Here is a 21,892-nt window from a genome sequence, read left to right on the forward strand (position 1 = left end):
AAATGTATATGGCTAAGGTATTTGTAAACTTCCGACTTCAACTGTATATTCTGTAATTGTTTAATTAGTTAGTAAATAAATAATTGAGCCAATTGGTGTATAGATTATTCATAGTTCAGGCTGGGTTCGTAAAGATAATCAAGAATTTTATGACGTTCAGATGAGACTGACGGAAGGTAATAATAATAATTAATTAATAGAAGACTAATTGATCAGATATTTAAAAATTATGACTCTGTAAACCAACATTTTCCGTGGTGCCCTGACTTCCGAGTGAATTACATTTACATGATTAGTTTAATCATGTAATAGTAATTACAGAGAATTGATTTGATAAAATAACAGTCTTCACATTTAATGATAAGTCAGAGACACGACAAGACGTCTAGTCCCCGGTTTGTTCCAGGGATGCACCCAAGGATGATTTTAGGACATTCTTAGAACATTGTGTCATGGTCCCCTGGAGTTTTTTTGTCTAGTTGCGGTAAAAATACAATAAATCTACAACAAGTTACTGTATTTTTACAACTAAATTCAGGTGTTAAAGGACAGTATGCTTCTGACTTAAGACTCACTTCCAATTTGAACTCACAACCTCTCAGTTGCTAGCTACCTGAAGTTCCTGCTGTGCCACCACGTCTGTGAACATAATGGAGATTGGCAAGAATACATTTCTACACTTTGCCTAGAGTTGCAGTGAAAATAAAGTAAATATATACAACAATTTAAAGGTGTTATTTCTATGAAATGACAGTCTGCTGCTGTATTCTGATTACAATTAGTGTAAAAAATATATTATTTGTTACTTTAACAACACTTGGGACTCAGGATTTGAACTAATAATCCTTTTGGTTGCTAGCAATCTGAACTGTCTTGCTACAGTGCAGCTACACCACCAGCTCTGTGACCATGAAAGAAATATGGCCACAGACTTATTGGCAGGAATTAATTTCTTCACTTTGCTAAAAGCTGCCCAGAATCAAGTAAATCATTGTCCAATTATTACCACCAATGTAAAACTAGCAGTGATCAAGGATACTTGATTTAGAGTATACATTAATTATTTAGGGGTTTGAACTTGCAACCGCTTGGTTGGGAGGACATCGATGTTTCTGTAGTGCCACCAGGCTGATACTTATTCACACTATATTCTCAGAAAATAAGGGTATGGTTAGGGTACAGGGTTTTTACCTGGGGTACAAAAAGGTTAAAGGTACACATATGAACTCACATGGTCTAGTTTGGTACCTTGTAGGTATAATGGGACATTTTTCTACGCAAAGTTTTGAATAAAAGGTACGATGATCACTGCGCTTTGATAGGTGGGGGCAATGTACTTGTGGGGAGCATTAGCATATGTGGGGGCGTGGTCAACTATTATTATTTGTGCCAACCGTCAGTGGAAGTGTTGTAGCATTTTAAGTGTTTGATGGTTATGCCAATGCAAGAGCTGGCACAACACGTCCTGGACAAAGGACCACCCTCGCATGGCAAGTGCGGGGAGAGCTGGCACAGGACGCACTGGGTTGTGAAGGTGCACTGGAGACACAGTGCGTATGGCCGGCGCAGGATATACTGGGCCGTGGAGGCGCACTAGAGGTCTGGAGCGTAGAGGTGGCACAACACGTCCTGGACAAAGGACCACCTTCGCACGGCAAGTGCGGGGAGCTGGCACAGGACGCACTGGGCTGTGAAGGCGCACTGGAGATACAGTGTGTAGAGCCGGCGCAGGATATCCTGGACCGAGGAGTGGCACTGGAGACCAGGCGCGCTGAGCGGGCACCAACCATCCTGTACAGATGCCCACTTTCGCGCGGTGAGCTGGCACAGCACAGCAAGTAACGTGGTTGCGAACCCCCGTGTCGCAAAATGTCTAAATGTCAGCAAAAAAAATAACTGGACAAGTTCATGGAAACAGTTATTTTTTATTTGTTTTTATTTATTTATTTCAAATCATCAAATCAAATGTATTTATATAGCCCTTCTTACATCAGCTGATATCTCAAAGTGCTGTACAGAAACCCAGCCTGAAACCCCAAACAGCAAGCAATGCAGGTGTAGAAGCACGGTGGCTAGGAAAAACTCCCTAGAAAGGTCAAAACCTAGGAAGAAACCTAGAGAGGAACCAGGCTATGAGTGGTGGCCAGTGCTCTTCTGGCTGTGCCGGGTGGAGATTATAACAGAACATGGCCAAGATGTTCAAATGTTCATAAATGACCAGCATGGTCAAATAAAAATAATCACTGTAGTTGTCGAGGGTGCAGCAAGTCAGCACCTCAGGAGTAAATGTCAGTTGGCTTTTCATAGCCAATTTAACCTTTCTTTAACCAGGTAGGCCAGTTGAGAACAAGTTCTCATTTACAACTGCGACCTGGCCAAGATAAAGCAAAGCAGTGTGACAAAAAACAACACAAAGTTACACATAGGATAAACAAAAGTACAGTCAATAACACAATAGAAAAATCTACATACAGTGTGTGCAAATGGAGTAAGAAGGTAAGGCAATAAATAGGCCATAATAGCGAAGTAATTACAATTTTGCAAATTAACACTGAAGTGATAGATGTGCAGATGAAGATGTGCAAGTAGAAATACTGGTGTGCAAATGAGAAAAAAGTAAACGTAAACAATATGGGGATGAGGTAGATAGTTGGGTGGGCTATTTACAGATGGGCTGTGTACAGCTGCAGCGATCAGTAAGCTGCTCCGATAGCTGATGCTTAAAGTTAGTGAGGGAGATATAAGTCTTCAACATCAGTGATTTTTGCAATTCGTTCCAGTCATTGGCAGAAGAGAACTGGAAGGAAAGGCGGCCAAAGTGGGTGTTGGCTTTGGGGATGACCAGTGAGATATACAGTTGAAGTCGGAAGTTTCCTTACACCTTAGCCAAATACATTTAAACTCAGTTTTTCACAATTCCTGACATTTAATCATAGTAAAGATTCCCTGTCTTAGGTCAGTTAGGATCACCACTTAATAAAAAAAATGTGAAATGTCAGAATAATAGTAGAGAGAATGATTTATTTCAGCTTTATTTCTTTCATCACATTCCCAATGGGTCAGAAGTTTACATACACTCAAATAGTTTTTGATAGCATTGCCTTTAAATTGTTGAACTTGGATCAAACGTTTCGGGTAGCCTTCCACAATAAGTTGTTTGAATTCTGGCCCATTCCTCCTGACGGAGCTGGTGTAACTGAGTCAGGTTTGTAGGCCTCCTTGCTCGCACACACTTTTTCAGTTCTGCCCACAAATTGTCTATAGGATTGAGGTCAGGGATATGTGATGGCCACTCCAATACCTTGACTTTGTTGTCCTTAAGCCATTTTGCCACAACTTTGGAAGTATGCTTGGGGTCATTGTCCATTTGGAAGACCCATTTGCGACCAAGCTTTAACTTCCTGACTGATGTCTTGAGATGTCGCTTCAATATATCCACATAATTTTCCACCCTCATGATGCCATCTATTTTGTGAAGTGCACCACTCCCTCCTGCAGCAAAGCACCCCCACAACATGATGCTGCCACCCCCGTGCTTCACAGTTGGGATGGTGTTCTTCGGCTTGCAAGCCTCCCCCTTTTTCCTCCAAACATAACGATGGTCATTATGGCCTAACAGTTCTATTTTTGCTTCATCAGACCAGAGAACATTTCTGAAAGAAGTATAATCTTTGTCCCCATGTGCAGTTGCAAACCGTAGTCAGACATTTTTATGGCGGTTTTGGAGCAATGGCTTCTTCCTTGCTGAGCAGCCTTTCAGGTTATGTCGATATAGGACTCATTTTACTGTGGATATAGATACTTTTGTGCCTGTTTCCTCCAGCATCTTCAGAAGGTCTTTTGCTGTGGTTCTGGGATGGATTTGCACTTTTCGCACCAAAGTACGTTCATCTCTAGAAGACAGCACGCGTCTCCTTCCTGAGCAGTATGATGGCTGTGTGGTGCCATGGTGTTTATACTTGCGTACTATTGTTTGTACAGATGAACGTGGTACCTTCAGGTGTTTGGAAATTGTTCCCAAGGATGAACCAGACCTGTGAAGGTCTACATTTTTTTCTGAGATCTTGGCTGATTTCTTGTGATTTTCTCATGATGTCAAGCAAAGAGGCACCGAGTTTGAAGGTAGGCCTTATAATACATCCACATGTAGACTTCCAATAATTTGAGTCTATGTCAATTAGCCTATCAGAAGCTTGTAAAGCCATGACATAATTTTCTGGAATTTTCCAAGCTGTTAAAGGCACAGTCAACTTAGTGTATGTAAACTTCTGACCCACTGGAATTGTGATACAGTGAATTATAAGTGAAATAATCTTTCTTTAAACAATTGTTTGGAAAAATGACTTGTGTCATTGTCACGCCCTGACCTAAGAGAGCTTTTTATGTCTCTATTTTGGTTTGGTCAGGGTGTGATTTGGGTGGGCATTCTATGTTCATTTTTCTATGTGTTGTTTTTCTTTGTTTTGGCCGGGTATGGTTCTCAATCAGGGACAGCTGTCTATCGTTGTCTCTGATTGGGAACCATACTTAGGTAGCATTTTCCCACCTGTATTTTGTGGGTAGTTATTTTCTGTTTAGTGTTTTCTGCACCTGACAGGACTGTTTCGGTTTCGTTTATTCACTTTGTTATTTTGTTCTAGTGTTCAGTTTAATAAAAATCATGAACACTTACCACGCTGCGCTTTGGTCTGATCCTTCTTCATGCAACGATGACCGTTACAGTCATGCACAAAGTATATGTCCTAACCGACTTGCCAAAACTACAGTTTGTTAACAAGACATTTGTGGAGTGGTTGAAAAACGAGTTTTAATGACTCCAACCTAACTATATGTAAACTTCCGACTTCTGCTGGAGCGCGTGCTACGGGTGGGTGTTGTTATGGTGACCAGTGAGCTGAGATAAGGCGGAGCTTTACCTAACAAAGACTTATAGATGACTTGGAGCCAGTGGGTCTGGCGACAAATATGTAGCGGGGGCCAGCCGATGAGAGCATACAGGTAGCAGTGGTGGGTGGTATATGGGGCTTTGGTGACAAAACGGATGGCAATATGATAGACTGCATCCAGTTTGCTGAGTAGAGTGTTGGAGGCTATTTTGTAAGTGACATCGCCGAAGTCAAGGATCGGTAGGATAGTCAGTTTTACAAGGTTATGTTTGGCAGCGTGAGTGAAGGAGGCTTTGTTGCAAAATAGGAAGCCGATTCTAGATTTAATTTTGGATTGGAGATGCTTAATATGAGTCTGGAAGGAGAGTTTACAGTCTAGCCAGACACCTTTGCTATTGCTATTTGTTCTGCCAACTTTGCGAGAGAATGTGTCAGTAATGAGCTACACTGTGAATAGGTTATTGTTGCCAGAAGTTGCTGTGAATTTGTCATTTCTTGCAAAAGTCACAATAACTGTCTGGCAAAATGTTGCCAGTAACCTACAGAACACTTGCTGCCACTAGCAATCTTGCCAGTAACCTACTGTGCCTTCACTGACTCTTCTGTTGACAACATACACATCACTTGCTGATTGGCAGCATACTGTAACAGCAGCAGCCTATCAGAAAATTGCAGGTGTGGCTTATTTGAGGCGTGGCTTTCAGCTAGCTCTTTTTGATCTCCCATAAGAGGGAAAGTCATTCCAGTTAATCTAGTGTGTTCATAAACATTAGGCTAGTACACTGCCAGTTATGCAGCTTTGTTAACCCTGTCAGTTCTGAGACCCTAGTTGAAATTGGCTTTTTGTTTATCTGACCATTTGTCTACATGTTCAGCCCTTATATTTAGCCTCACAATGAAGTATTTTGCCATTTCCTTTTAATGGCAACCAGGGCTACAAGTGGAACATAAACAATTTGTCATAAATTGTTGCATTAAAGACTTTAATTTACAAATGTCTTGTAAAAAACTAAGATCTGCCAAAATAAAAACCCAATAAAAAAAATATTTATATGAATGCTGTAAGTACAGAAATAGTTTATTTGCTGGGACATGAATATCCAACTAGTCAGTGACAACTGTGTGGAGTCTGGAGTTTGTGACAGCAAATATGTGAGCTTATTACACTATAATAGACACAATGTCCTGGGATTTTCTATGATCTTCTATGTAGAGAACCCCTTTCCTTCTAATGACTCCTGTGTAGCTTGTGAGCTGTGTTACATGTTCGTGAGAGTTTGTAGCTCAAACCATTCGCACTCTACAGACCCTTTTGGGATCCGCCCTTGTCTCACAAAAACTGTTCAAGCTCAGCCCCTGTTAATCACACAGACTAATGGTTGTTATCTCCGGATGCAGAATAAATAGACAAATCCAATGGTACAACCAAGAAGTCGGTAGCACACAATGTTTAAAAGGGGTTAAAGTCCAAAACGCGCCGGCGTTACGGTGGGGCTAATTGGGTTAAAGGCTGACATAAGTGCATGTGATACCAAAGAACCATAAGATATTTAATTTGTGGTTAGTCACCATGTCAAATCAAATCAAATCAAATGTTATTTGTCACATACACATGGTTAGCAGATGTTAATGCGAGTGTAGCGAAATGCTTGTGCTTCTAGTTCTGACAATGCAGTAATAACCAACGAGTAATCTAACCTAACAATTCCACAACTACTACCTTATACACACAAGTGTAAAGGGATAAAGAATATGTACATAAAGATATATGAATGAGTGATGGTACAGAACGGCCTAGGCAAGATGCAGTAGATGGTATCGAGTACAGTATATACATATGAGATGAGTAAAGTAGGGTATGTAAACATAAAAGTGGCATAGTTTAAAGTGGCTAGTGATACATGTATTACATAAAGATGGCAAGATGAGGTAGATGATATAGAGTACAGTATATAATATACATTATATATTAAGTGGCATTGTTTAAAGTGGCTAGTGATACATTTTTTTATCAATTTCCATCAATTTCCATTATTAAAGTGAGCTGGAGTTGAGTCAGTATGTTGGCAGCAGCCACTCAATGTTAGTGGTGGCTGTTTAACAGTCTGATGGCCTTGAGATAGAAGCTGTTTTTCAGTCTCTTGGTCCCTGCTTTGATGCACCTGTACTGACCTCGCCTTCTGGATGATAGCGGGGTGAACAGGCAGTGGCTCGGGTGGTTGTTGTCCTTGATGATCTTTATGGCCTTCCTGTGACATCAGGTGGTGTAGGTGTCCTGGAGGGCAGGTAGTTTGCCCCCAGTGATGCGTTGTGCAGACCTCACTACCCTCTGGAGAGCCTTACGGTTGTGGGTGGAGCAGTTGCAGTTGTAACTGTAATACTCACTTTCCTACCTGACCATAAGGTCAGTGAGTGTAATGGATTAGCTTCTATAAGTTACTGTGAATTTCACAATAACCCACTTGTTACTAGTTGACAGTAAGTTAATGAAAATTAAACATGAACTTCCTGTGAAACAACTGCAATTAAGCTACTGGAAAATGCACAGTAACTTAACAGTGCAGCTCTTGATCGTCACACATTCTTACACAGATTGCAGCACTGACCATTTTAGACATGCTCAACTTCCATCTACCTAATGATGAAACCAGTTAAACTGGTATAACACTTCCACTAACAGTTGGCACAAATACATCATATTTTAGACCATGACCCAAATATGCTAATATGCCCCGCAAGCAAATTTGCCCCACCTACATTTCAAAGTGCAGTAATGATTGTAACTAATGCTGTGCTTGTAACCAAGTGGGAAATGGAAATTTACCACATACGACTGCAAAAATCCACTTGAACAGACCTCCAACTGGTAGTTACTTGTTTTAAATTAGTGAGTGTAATTACTAGTGGTTAACAACTAGTGGGAAACGCCTCCATCATTCCTGAGCTCCGACTTCTCCCACATGCTGACCTATAAAGTCACCTACAAAGGACATGACCTCGATAACAGCATTTTAACCATTTAAATGTAACAAAACATTATTTATTAAAAGTATTCTATTAATATGGTTTTTGAACTCTATAATTTGTTTACAAGCATGATAGCTGTACCTTTAGTTTATGGTTAACGCAGCTTGTTGGCCATTAGCCAATTGGCATTTCCCAACGATTTCAAAGAAAGTGAATGCATCCAACTGGTATTTACGACTTTACAACTGGTAAATTCAAACCTCCCACATGGTTATGAATATATTGGATATATGTGTTGTACACCAAGAAACAACACTGTACCATAATCGTACTCTTATTTTTGATAGAATGTGGATACACCACAACGTTCATAAAAATGGATCGCTGCTACAGACAATGAGTCACGTGGCTGTGGCTTGTTATATAAAGCAGGCATCGAGGCATTCAGTTACTGTTTGCTTGAAGATTAGAATGGTCAAAACGAGTGACCTAAGCGACTTTGAGCATGGTATGATCGTCGGTGCCAGGCGCTCCAGATCCAGTATTTCAGAAACGGCCGCACTCCTGGGCTTTTCACGCACGTGTCTAGAGAGCTATCTTCCTGTAGGTTTTCGTTCCAACCCTAATCTAGCGCACCTGATTCTAATAATTAGCTGGTTAATCAGCTGAATCAGGAGTGTAGCTCTCCAGGAACAGTGTTGGAGAGCCCTAGACTCTAGGGTTTACTGAGAATGGTGTGACAAACAAACATCCAGTCAGCTCGTTGATGGGGGAGAGAGAGAGAGAGAGAGGTGTACTGTAAAGAGAAGTACAAGTATGAGTATAGGGTCCAAACTAAGAGGCCAATGATGTAGATGCCAGGGAGGTCTGCTGGTAGCTGGTTCCGCTGTAAAGCTCTATGTTCTGTATGGTGGTGCTACTAGTCTAGTGATGTAGTTCCTCTCCTCCCTGCAGTAGAGCCTCTTAGTCCACTCTATTCTGGATCTTTAAGACTCGGCTTCCCGAAATAAGACCTGGAACACGCATGGGCCTTCTGACACACACAGGGCATTACGTCAGGCTTTGGCCATAGTGAGTGGGGAGTACTAGCCTGTGGCAGGTGCTCTGTGAGAGGATGCTGATGGGATTCACACACACACACACACACACACACACACACACACACACACACACACACACACACACACACAAGCAAAAAAACCACCACACAACAACAGACACACACACACACACACACAAACCACCACACACACCAAACACACACACACACACACACACACACACACACACACACACACACACACACACACACACACACACAGGGAGAGAGAGAGTCAGGGTGCAGATTATGGCTGGCTGCAGCAGCACTGTTACAGGCAGACAGGCAGCTTATGTAAAACTGCTGCTGCACCACTATCTATCTGACATAACCTGCAGCCTGGCATTACCTAATTTCACAACAGCATCTCAAATTGTATCCTATTCCCTATGAAGTGCTCTACTTCGGATCAGGGCCTATAGGGCTTTGATGTAGTGCACTATATAGGAAATAGGGTGCCATTTTGGACACATCACTGGTCAAAAGTAGTGCACGACATAGGGAATGGGGTGCCATTTGGAAACAGTCAAAATCGTGTGCGCTAGTAGCTAGCATGTATGCTAGTGACTTCTCTCTGTCACTAGAGATTAGGCATTACCTAACCTGACACCAGCCCAGCTTCACACTAGACAATGTCTATATAAACATGGACTACACAGAACTTTCATTCATAAAAACAACTCTCTCCTTCAGGCAAATCAGTAGCAAAGTGGTACAGATTCAACATATTATCTCAGGAATACAAATCAAATCAAATTGTATTTGTCACATGCGCCGAATAAAACAGACCTTAAAGTTAAATGCTTACTTACAATTTTAAGAAGAAAAAATAAAATAAATAAATAAAAGAAGCAAATAATTAAGAGCAGCAGTAAAATAACAATAAAAACCTATATACAGGGGTACCGGTACAGAGTCAATGTGAGGGGGCACCGGTTAGTCGAGGTAATTGAGGTAATATGTACATGTAGGTAGAATTATTAAAGTGACTATGCATAGATAATAACAGAGAGTAGCAGCAGCGTAAAAGAGGGGGGGCAATGCAAATAGTCTGGGTAGCCATTTGATTTGATGTTCAGGAGTTTTATGGCTTGAGGTTAGAAGCTGTTTAGAAGCTTCTTGGACCTAGACATGGCGCTCCGGTACTGCTTGCCGTGCGGTAGCATGGAAAACAGTCTATAACTTGGGTGACTGGAGTCTCTGACAATTTTATGGGCTTTCCTCTGACTCCGCCTATTATATAGGTCCTGGATGGCAGGAAGCTTGGCCCCAGTGATGTACTGGGCCATTTGCACTACCCTTTGTATCGCCTTATGGTCAGATGCCGAGCAGTTGCCATACCAGGCAGTGATACAACCAGTCAGGATGCTCTCGATGGTGCAGCTGTAGAACCTTTTGAAGATCTAGGGACACATGCCAAATCTTTTCAGTCTCCTGAGGGGGAAAAGGTTTTGTCGTGCTCTCTTCACGACTGTCTTAGTATGTTTGGACCATGATAGTTTGTTGGTGATGTGGACGCCAAGGAACTTGAAGCTCTCAACCTGCTCCACTACAACCCTGTCGATGAGAATGGGGGCGTGCTCGGTCCTCCTTTTCCTGTAGTCCACAATCATCTCCTTTGTCTTGATCACGTTGAGGGAGAGGTTGTTGTCCTTGCACCACACTGTCAGGTCTCTGACCTCCTCCATATAGGCTGTCTTGTCGTTGATCAGGCCTACCAACATTGTGTCATTTGCAAACTTAATGATGGTGTTGGAGTCGTGCCTGGCCGTGCAGTCATGAATGAACAGGGAGTACAGGACTGAGCACGCACCCCTGAGGGGCCCCCGTGTTGAGGATCAGCGTGGCGGATGTGTTGTTACCTACCCTTACCACCTGGGGGCGGCCCGTCAGGAAGTCAAGGATCCAGTTGCAGAGTGAGGTGTTTAGCCACAGGGTCCTTAGCTTAGTGATGTGCTTTGAGGGCACTATGGTTTTGAACGCTGAGCTGTAGTCAATGAATAGCATTCTCACATAGGTGTTCCTTTTGTCTAGGTGTGAAAGGGCAGTGTGGAGTGCAATAGAGATTGCATCATCTGTGGATCTGTTGGAGCGGTATGCAAATTGGAGTGGGTCTAGGGTTTCTGGGATAATGGTATTGATGTGAGCCATGACCTACCTTTCAAAGCACTTCATGGCTACAGACGTCACTGCTATGGGTCGGTAGTCATTTAGGCAGGTTACCTTAGTGTTCTTGGGCACACGGACTATGGTGGTCTGCTTGAAACAGACTCAGACATGGAGAGGTTGAAAATGTCAGTGAAGACACTTGCCAGTTGGTCAGCACATGCTCGGAGTACACGTCCTGGTAATCCGTCTGGCCCTGCGGCCTTGTGAATTTTGACCTGTTTAAAGGTCTTACTTACATCGGCTACAGAGAGCGTGATCACACAGCTGGTGCTCTCATGCATGTTTCAGTGTTACTTTCCTCAAAGTGAGCAAAGAAGTGATTTAGCTCGTCTGGTAGGCTCGTGTCACTGGGCAGCTCTCGGCTGTGCTTCCCTTTGTAGTCTGTAATAGTTTGCAAGCCCTGCCACATCTGACGAGCGTCGGAGCCGGTGTAGTACGATTCGACCTTAGTTGCTGTATTGACACTTTGCCTGTTTGATGGTTCGTCGGAGGGCATAGCGGGATTTCTTATAAGCTTCCGGGTTGGAGTCATGCTCCTTGACAGTGGCAGCTCTACCCTTTAGCTCAGTGAGAATATTGCCTGTAATCCATGGCTTCTGGTAGGGGTATGTACGTACAGTCGCTGTGAGGACGACGTCATTGATGCACTTATTGATGAAGCCAGTGACGGATGTGGTGTATTCCTCAACGCCATCGGAAGAATCCCGGAACATATTCCAGTCTGTGCGAGCAAAACAGTCCTGTAGTTTAGCATTTGCTTCATCTGACCACTTTTTTTATTGACCGAATCACTGGTGCTTCCTGCTTTAATTTGAGTTTGTAAGCAGGAATCAGGAGGATAGAATTATGGTTAGATTTGCCAAATGGAGGGCGAGGGAGAGCCAAATGGAGGGCGAGGGAGAGCTTTGCGTCTCTGTGTGTGGAGTAAATGTGGTCGAGAGGTTTTTTCCCGTCTTGTTGCACATTTAACAAGCTGGTAGAAATTAGGTAAAACAGATTTAAGTTTCCCTGTATTAAATTTCTCGGCTACTAGGAGCGCCGCCTCTGGATGAGCGTTTTCCTGTTTGCTTATAGCCGTATACAGCTCATTGAGTGCGGTCTTAGTGCCAGCATCGGTTTGTGGTGGTATATAGACAGCTACGAAGAATATAGATAAACTCTTTAGGTAGATAGTGTGGTTTACAGCTTATCATGAGATACTCTACCTCAGGCAAGCAAAACCGCAAGACTTCCTTAGATATCGTGCACCAGCTGTTTACAAATATACATAGACCGCCACCCCTTGTCTTACCAGAGGCTGCTGTTCTATCCTGCTGATACAGTGTATAACCCGCCAGCTGTTGTTATTCATGTCGTCGTCCAGTCACGACTCGGTGAAACATAAGATATTACCGTTTTTAATGTCCCATTGGTAGGATATACATGCTTTTAGTTCATCCACTTTATTATCCAGTGATTGTGTGTTGGACAAATGTACCGATGGCAAAGGCAGATTAGCCACTCATCGCCGGATCCTCACAAGGCACCCCGATCTCCGTGTCTGGAGTAAATCCCTCTCGTCCTACTCATTAAAGAAAAATTATTTGTCCAATTCAAGGTGAGTAATCACTGTTCTGATGTCCAGAAGCTCTTTTTGGTCATAAGAGACGGTAGCAGCAACATTATGTACAAAGTAAGCTACAAGCAATGCGAAAAAACTAACAAAATAGCACAGTTGGTTAGGAGCCCATAAAACGGCAGCCATCCCCTCTGGCACCATTATCAATCACAGTAGGCAAAAGAGTGATCAAGACCTTTTCACTTTTAATGAAACAGAAGTCTATCTGTGTTCCGTTGGAACTCTCTCAGGGGCCTACTTTGTGTGTGTGTGTTTGTTTGTTTTTGTTTGTTTGTTTTTTCTTTCCTTATGAGGACCAGAAGTCTTTAAAAGCTGGGCAGTATTTTTGCATTTCATTTACTTCTGAGTATTTTGTAATGTGTAATACACTGAGCTGAACTACACTAAAATGTATTTTGAAACAAGATACTTTCGAGAGCTGTATTTTGTATTTTCTAAATACTTTCTATACAATTTTTTATAGCGGTTCCCCATTTTGTGGCCCTCTTTCCCCTTGCATTGGTATCAGAAGTCTAATAACACTATTGTGTGATAAGAGCGTCTGCTAAAGGAACTAAATATAAATGTCAAAATAGACAATTGCAAAGCATGCTGAGCATTATTCTAACAACCTCCACCCCGAAACAAGGTTTTGTCTAGAAAGGATACAGCCTTTGTCAAAATAGATTTTTTTTTGTAGGACGTTTAGGAGAATTTAAGCAGTAGGTTAAGCTATATCCCAATTAGACATGACCCTGAAACAAGGCCAATAATAATACCCAGTGTGCTTTGCAGTTCATTTTGGCATGTTTATTTTCACCTATACGGTACATTGGTCATTTAGCAGACACTCTTATACAGATTGATTTACAGTTAGTGCTACAACTAAGGTAGTTAAACAACAACATATCAGAGTCATAGCAAGTAAAACGTTTCTGTAAACATTCCTGAGAATGTTATTTCGCTACCCACTTGGAAATGTATTTCTGTATTTAAAAAGTATTGTATTACATACACATTTCAAATTATTTTGTAGTTTATAAGTATTTTGAAGTTTATTTTGCTACACTGATCTTTGTAAATGTATTTGGTAATTTTTGCCAATCCCTGTTGAAAACAAGGAACAAGTGGGGACATTTCACCCATCCCCACAAGGAAAAAGCTATTTTAGGATTAGGGGTTATGTTTAGGGTTACAATTAAGGATAGGGGTTAGGTTTAGGGGTTTGGGGTTAAGGTTAGGGAAAATAGGATTTTGAATGTTAATCAATTGTTTGGTCCCCACAAGGATAGTAAACTAAATACACAGTTGAAGTCGGAAGTTTACATACACCTTAGCCAAATACATTTAAACTCASTTTTTCACAATTCCTGACATTTAATCCTAGTAAAAATTCCCTGTCTTAGGTCAGTTAGGATCACCACTTTTTTTTCCAAAAAGCACGATCTTTGTCCCCATGTCTGGCTTTTTTATGGTGGTTTTGGAGCAGGAGCTTCTTCTTTGCTGAGCAGCCTTTCAGGTTATGTTGATATAGGACTTGTTTTACTGTGGCTATAGATACTTTTGTACCGGTTTCCTCCAGCATCTTCACAAGGGCCTTTGCTGTTGTTCTGAGATGGATTTTCACTTTTCGCACCAAAGTACGTTCATCACTAGGAGACAGAACGTGTCTCCTTCCTAAGCGGTATGACGGCTGTGTGGTCCCATGGTGTTTGTACTTGCATACTATTGTTTGTACAGATGAACATGGTACCTTCAGGCATTTGGAAATTGTTCCCAAGGATGAACCAGACTTGTGGAGGTCTACAATTTATTTTCTGAGGTCTTGGCTGATTTCTTTTGATTTCCCCATGATGTCAAGCAAATAGGCACTGAGTTTGAAGGTAGGCCTTGAAATACATCCATAGGTACACCTCCAATTCACTCAAATGATGTCAATTCGCCTTTCAGAAGCTTCTAAAGCCATGACATCATTTTCTGGAATTTTCCAAGCTGTTTAAAGGCACTGTCAACTTAGTGTATGTAAACTTCTGACCCACTAGAATTGTGATACAGTGAATTATAAGTGAAATAGTCTTTCTTTAAACAATTGTTGGGAAAATGATGTGTGTCATGCACAAAGTAGATGTCCTAACCGACTTGCCAAAACTATAGTTTGTTAACAAGAAATGTGTAGAGTGGTTGAAAAACGAGTTTAAATGACTCCAACTTAAGTGTATGTAAACTTCCGACTTCAACTGTATGTGTATGTGTGTGTGTGACTGTTTGTTAATGCCCTGCCCCTCTATATTGATTACTTACACAATGACTGATTCATTGATTCTCAGGTATAGATGCACCAAACACAATGCACAGTTACTTTTTTTATATATACATCAAGGTGTCTTGATCAAACAGCTAAATGATCCTAGGTATGACTTTCCTAAAACAATTCCATATAGCTTAGTAGAACCCCCTCCCTGGCTTAGACTGTAGAGGTCACTGGCCTACACATAATACCCCATAATGTCAAAGTGGAATTGTGTTTTTAGAACATTTTACAAATGTCTTCAAAATGAAAATCTGAAATGTCTTAAGCCACTAAGTATTCAACCAATTTGTTAGGGACAAGCTTAAATAAGTTCAGTAGTAAAAACTTGCTTAACTTCTTTCAGCTAGGGGGCAGAATTTTTATGTTTGGAAAAATAACGTTCCCAAGGTAAACGGACTATTTCTCAGGTCCAGATGCTAGAATATGCATATAATTGACAGATTAGGATAGAAGACACTCTAAAGTTTCCAAAACTGTCAAAATATTGTCTGTGAGTATAACAGAACTGATTTTGCAGGCAAAAACCTGAGGAAATCCAACCCGGAAGTGCCTTTTATTTGGAAAAATCCCTGTTCCGTTGCCTGCCCCTCCTCCATTTAAAGGGTTATCAACCAGATTCCTTTTCCAATGGCTTCCTCAGGCTGTGACCAGGCTTTAGACATAGTTTCAAGCTTTTATTTTGAAAAATGAGCGAGATTTTTCAAAACGCGTCAGGTGTCCTTTGATTAGTTCCTGCGCGCGAGAGATGTAGCTCGACATTTTCTTTCTCTGTAGTATTGAATAGGTTACCGTCCGGTTGAAATATTATCGATTATGTATGTTAAAATCAACCTGAGGATTGATTATAAAAAACGTTTGACATGTTTCTACGAACATTACGGATACTTTTTGAAATTTTCGTCTGTCTTTCAGGACCGGAACGAGCCTGTGGTTTTCTGAACATAACGCACAAACCAAATGGCGTTTTTTGGTTATAAAACTAATCTTTATCGAACAAAAATAACATTTATTGTGTAACTGGGAGTCTCGTGAGTGCAAACATCCAAAGATTATCAAAGGTAAGGGATAAATTTTATTGCTTTTCTGACTTTCGTGACCAAGCTAATTTGAGGCTAGCTGTTCTTACTGTTTTGTCTAGTGATTGATAAACTCACAAACGCTTGGATTGCTTTCGCTGTAAAGCATATTTTCAAAATCTGACACGATAGGTGGATTAACAACAAGCTAAACTGTGTTTTGGTATATTTCACTTGTGATTTCATGATTATAAATATTTTTAGTTTTTTTTTTGAATTTGGCGCTCTGCAATTCAGCGGTTGTTTACGAAAATGATCCCGCTAAAGGGATCCGTGCGGCAAGAAGTTAACCCTTTGAGCATGGTGAAGTTATTAATTTGATTTTGGATGGTGTATCAATACACCCAGTCACTACAAAGATAAAGACGTCCTTCCTAACTCAGTTGCCTCAGAGGAAGGAAACAGCTCAGGGATTTCACCATGGCCAATGGTGAGTTTAAAACATTTACAGAGTTTATTGGCTGTGATAGGAGAAAACTGAGGATGGATCAATAACATTGTAGTTACTCCACAATACTAACCTAAATAACAGAGTGAAAAGAAGGAAGTCTGTAGAGAATAAAAATATTCCAAAACCTAAATTCTGTTTGCAATAAGGGACTAAAGTAAAACATACCAAAAAATTGCAAAGAAATTAACTTCATGCCCAGAATACAAAGCGTTATGTTCGGGGCAAATCCAACACAACACATCACTGACTATCACTCTTCATACCACAAGAATGGTGGTGGCAGCATCATGTTATGGGTATGCTTGTCATCAGCAAGGACTAGGGAGTTTTTTGTGGGGGATAAAAATAAATGGAATAGAGCTAAGCACAGGCAAAATAGAGGACAATCTTGTTCAGTCTGCTTTCCAGCAGACACTATGAGGCAAATTCACCTTTCAGCAGGACAATAACCTAAAACACAAGGCCAAATATACACTGGAGTTGCTTACCAAGACAACATTGAAGGTTCCTGAGTGGCCTAGTTACAGTTTTCACTTAAATCGGCTTGAAAACCTATGGCTGTCTAGCAATACTCGACAACCAACTTGACAGAGCTTGAAGAATTTTTTTGTACAATCCAGGTGTGCAAAGCCCTTAGAGACTTACCCAGTAAGACTCACAGCTGCAAACACTGCCAAAGGTGATTCTAACATGTATTGACTCGGGGTTGAATACTTATATAATCAATGTGTTTTATTTTTCATACTTTTTTTACCAAATTTTTGAATTTTTTGTGTAGATCTTTGGCCAACAAATTACAATTAAATCCATTTGAATTCCCCTTTGTAACACAACAAAATGTGGAATAAGCCAAGGGGTGTGAATACTTTCTGAAGTTACTTTATGTATTACAATGAACTATCTCCGTCAACAGTCATACAAATTATATGAGAGCATTTCTATGCAAATTATTCTCCAATAAAAACAGTTCTGCTGTTACGCAAGCTCTAAAAATGCTATCATTGAAAGCATGAACATTTACCATGGTAAATGCATATATTGACGACAAAAAAACATAGGGTAGTAGTCTGCATAAATCAATCTACTGAAAATATTAAAGTAGACCGATCAAGAGAGATAAATGAAGAGTGAAAAGTGGTCTTTAAATTAAGCACATTTTTACTCCTGAACTTATTTAGGCTTGCCATAACAAACGGGTTGAAAAGTTATTGACTCAAGACATTCCAGCTTTTCATTTTGTATTAATTTGTAAAAATGTCTAAAAACACAATTCCACTTTGACATTATGGGGTATTGTGTGAAGGCCAGTGACACAAAACCTCAATTTAATGCATTTTAAATTCAGGCTGTAACACAACAAAATGTGGAAAAAGTCAAGGGGTGTGAATACTTTCTGATGGCACTGTATATATCTCTATGTATAAACAACTGTTTAGTGCACCAGGCTTTGGGTCAATTCCACAAATTAAATTATACTTAAATTATCTCTCCCTGTAAATTACATTTAATTCAATTAAATTCCCCGGAATTCTAATGATAGGCACATTCTAATAATTAAATTCTCAATTTAATATTATCCCCAACAATTCACCAATTTCCAATTCCAATTCAATTTTCTTAGGCTGATCATGTCACAGTTCAGACAGCCTAGCCCTAGCTATACTGGAAATATAGAAATACAGGTTGAAATGATTCAAAACAAATCCTACAGTCATTTTTGTATACTATGTGCATTCATCCCATTAACTGGGAAATGTAAAAATATTCAATTGCAATTCAATTCCAAAGAAGAAATGTTTTTACAATTCCAATTCAAAAAGTATAATTCCAATTCAATGAAAATGTAATTCTAATTGACCCCAACACTGCAGTGCACTACTTTAGACCAGCGCCCAAAGGAACCTTCAGTTTGTCCTCCTCCTGAACAAAGTGCAAACACACACACACTGGGCCAGAAGTGACCTGCGTTTAACAGACAGCCAGAACAGAGAACAGAAAGGGGCTAGCTCCTCCGCAGCACTTGCTAGAGCTGGAATTCACCCGTGGGTTTTTCATTGCAACATAGCCTTTGCATATTTGACTATGTAAACCATATAACACACATTACTGTAATACCTCTATTAGTTTACACAATTTAGTCATTTAGCAGACTCTCTTATCCAGAGCGACTTACTGTAGTGAGTGCATACATTTTCATACTGGACCTACGTGGGAATTGAACCCACAACCCTGGTGTTGCAAGCGCCATGCTCTACCAACTGAGCCACACGGGACCCTACAAAGCAGATACCATTAACCCTAGTGACCTGGTTCACTAAGTACACAGTCCTTGTGGGCAGAAAGCATAAGACACACACACACACGCAATGATTTACACAAGCATGCACATCAAACTAGGTCTATGCAGCTATATATAATCCACAAGTGTGCAACGGGATGCTTCACTTCAGTCCCATTTCTCCTCATGTACCAAAGGGAGAATAAATACTTTCATGTCTTGCCATGGCTGGCCAGTAACAGAGAGATGTTCACACAGACCAAAGGCAGACAGGCTCAGATCCCAGATAACAGATGTCTATCAGTCAGTAGAGAGCTCAAGCAGAGGAAACCAGCAGGAAGACTATAACATCTAGAGTCTTCAAGAGGTCTCATGACAGAGACAGGACCTGACAATAACAAAGTCTGACTGACCACCAACCACCACTCCCCAGAGACGAGAGACAGAGAAATACAGAGAGAGAGAGACCCGGAGAGACTCCATTCTAATCCTGAAAGTATCAGGCCATTAGTACCTGGACATACAGACAAGACCATAACCACCATGGAGGAAATAAATCAATATAGCTTTAATATCATGTCAATCTGATTAAACTGGAGAGTATCTACATTCCAATCAATACCTTTTAGTATTTAAATAAAGTCTCAAGGGTTTACCTTCAGCCTGATATCTTGTTGTCACATACAGTACACACACAGTACAGGCCTCTAAAATGGACGATGGCCGCTTCAGCATCTAAAGAGCCCCACAGTATTAGTCAGCAGTGCTCTAATTCTCTCTCAATAAAAGCTTTCGAGATGAACGCAAAGGACACTCCACTCCCAGTACTGTAGCTGTGTTGCAGGGGCAGTGGAAGCACACTCATAGCTAGCCTGGATGCCAGTCTGTTTCTGCTCTCTTGCCAACTCCTTGTCTCTCATTGCCACTGTCATACCTTATTTCCATGAGGAGTTGGCAAGAAAGCAGAAACAGACTGGCATGCAGGCTAACTCATAAGAGCTCTCCTCTGTTCAAGCTACTGTATTGTAAAGGCTGTATGACAAGGTAAGAAATAGAATACATCATATGTCACAATATTCATCCTCTGTTGTCAAGGGGGATTCATTTGAACAATGTTTTCTACAAGAGATTGTACTTATTAAATGATCCAGTGTTAAATCAACACAGAGTGTTAAATTGAACACTTAAAGAGTTAATGTAACACCTGAATCAACACTAGTAATGTTACTAGGTAACATTGGCCAATTTGCTCTATATGTAATCCCACTGTAACATAATGATAATAACATGAATGAATTATTATTTGACTGATCCATAGTGAAGACCTCCATGGAGGAAAACAATAAAGCTCCTACATATGCAGTAAGGTAGGATATTGAAGAATTACCATGATAATGAACCAATAAAATCTTGTGACTCAGCATCGTGTTTGTGTGAGAGAGAGAGGGGGGAGTGAGAGAGAGAAACAGGCAGACGGACAAGACGACAGAAATATAGACAGACAAAGAGAGGGGGGGGTATACCAATCTCGCCTAGCCTCAAGCACCTTCTGTTGCTTCCACCGTCACGAATCATAGATCAACTATAGCCTACCTGCTAAGCTCAACTATAGCTCTCCTAGTCTAAAACGACCCAAAATCTGTAGCCTATCCATAGATAATGAAGATGATATCTGTCTAAATCAAACAAGAGGCCCCTTTGTCTTAACAATAGAAATAGGTAACAGTTAGGCTAAACCAATTCAAAACATCTCCTGTAGGCTTTTTGAACGAAACTGGGGAGAAGGATTTGATAGCTTACAGAATCGGTCATGAGTTAACCGGGACTGCCGATGTTTCAGCACCTTACGTGCTGGACCTAATAGAAGCAGCGCGTCAAAATCACCGGCGTTCTGCAGACCGGCAGGTTGTGACATCGACCGACCGTTCTCCCTGCAGCGCCGACTATGCGTTCACCGCAGATCAGCAATTCATATAAATAGGCTATAACAGCATACAAATTCTATCAATAATATTTTATTTCGTGTAGCCTACCAAGATAAGATGATTGATTGGTTGGTTCAATATGCTACAGCCGCCAACAAACTACCAATAAACCGTTCTAAGTGATCCATTATGGGCAGGATTTGCGAGTCCCCATCTTCAAGTGTGACCTTTTAAATGAAACAAAATGCTAAAATGTAGGTGGCGTTGGAAGTGACCACAAAATATGTCTAGCTGCCCGACACTATTTAGCCGTTCCAACAGTGGAAATGAACAATGAATCCTTTCTCTTGATCGATTCATTGTGGTAGCTCACATTATTTCTGCTCATGCACTGATGCACACAATTAGAAAACTTCATAAAACCAACACGGTGATGTGAATTAATAAAATACTAGAAGATACAGGCAAAAACACCAGACCATTTTCACTTAGTCTACATTCTGTTTTCAATTAATATAAATACATATGTCATCTTTACCTGTTCGGTGCAGTGGCTGGCTTCGCAGTAGAACTCGCTCTTGCCGGAGCGCAGTGACTGGCAAAGGAATCCTGGGCCCACTTAGCCCCTCCCGCTACTCCCTGACTACCGTAAGTATTTCAACAGGGGCGCTACAGAATTCACACAATGATAACAAGTCCATTAATATTTCATAAACCATTCTAACCCTCATTAATTGACTTGAAAAAGCAAATGATTATAAAAAGCTAATTCATCACAATGGCAGTTGGTTAGGCGATTATTTAGTTATTATTAAGGTGCTAGACAGGTGCTAGACATTCAAATAGGTGCAAGACATTCAAAATAACACTCAACACTAGAAAATAATATGAGGCCAGAGTGGAGCATCAGTGGTGGCATGGGTTTTATCCCAAATGGCATCTTATTCCCTTTACAGTGCACTACTTTTGACCAGGGCCCAAATAAATAAAACAAACTAATTGGGCCATATAGGGAACAGGGTGCCCTTTGGAATGCAACTATGATGTTCGTTATGACTCACTGAAATAGAGTACATTGGAGCTGACAGCTTTTCACATCATGACAGATCAATACCCCAACCCTGTTTCAGGTC

The 21,892-nt window shown here is 40.9% G+C and overlaps 1 protein-coding gene across 1 annotated transcript in view; it reads right to left on the bottom strand.

Moving 5' to 3' along the window:
• Positions 1–21,367, bottom strand: part of map2 (microtubule-associated protein 2) — a 188,943-nt gene extending 167,576 nt beyond the window's left edge. Inside the window, exon 1 of the mRNA XM_070448178.1 lies at positions 21,298–21,367. The gene's annotated coding sequence lies outside the window, so the exon portion shown is untranslated. The remainder of the gene's footprint in view (positions 1–21,297) is intronic.
• Positions 21,368–21,892: the final 525 nt, after the last annotated feature.

This window comes from Salvelinus sp. IW2-2015, linkage group LG2 (genome assembly GCF_002910315.2).
Source record: "Salvelinus sp. IW2-2015 linkage group LG2, ASM291031v2, whole genome shotgun sequence".
Classification (NCBI taxonomy): domain Eukaryota; kingdom Metazoa; phylum Chordata; class Actinopteri; order Salmoniformes; family Salmonidae; genus Salvelinus; species Salvelinus sp. IW2-2015.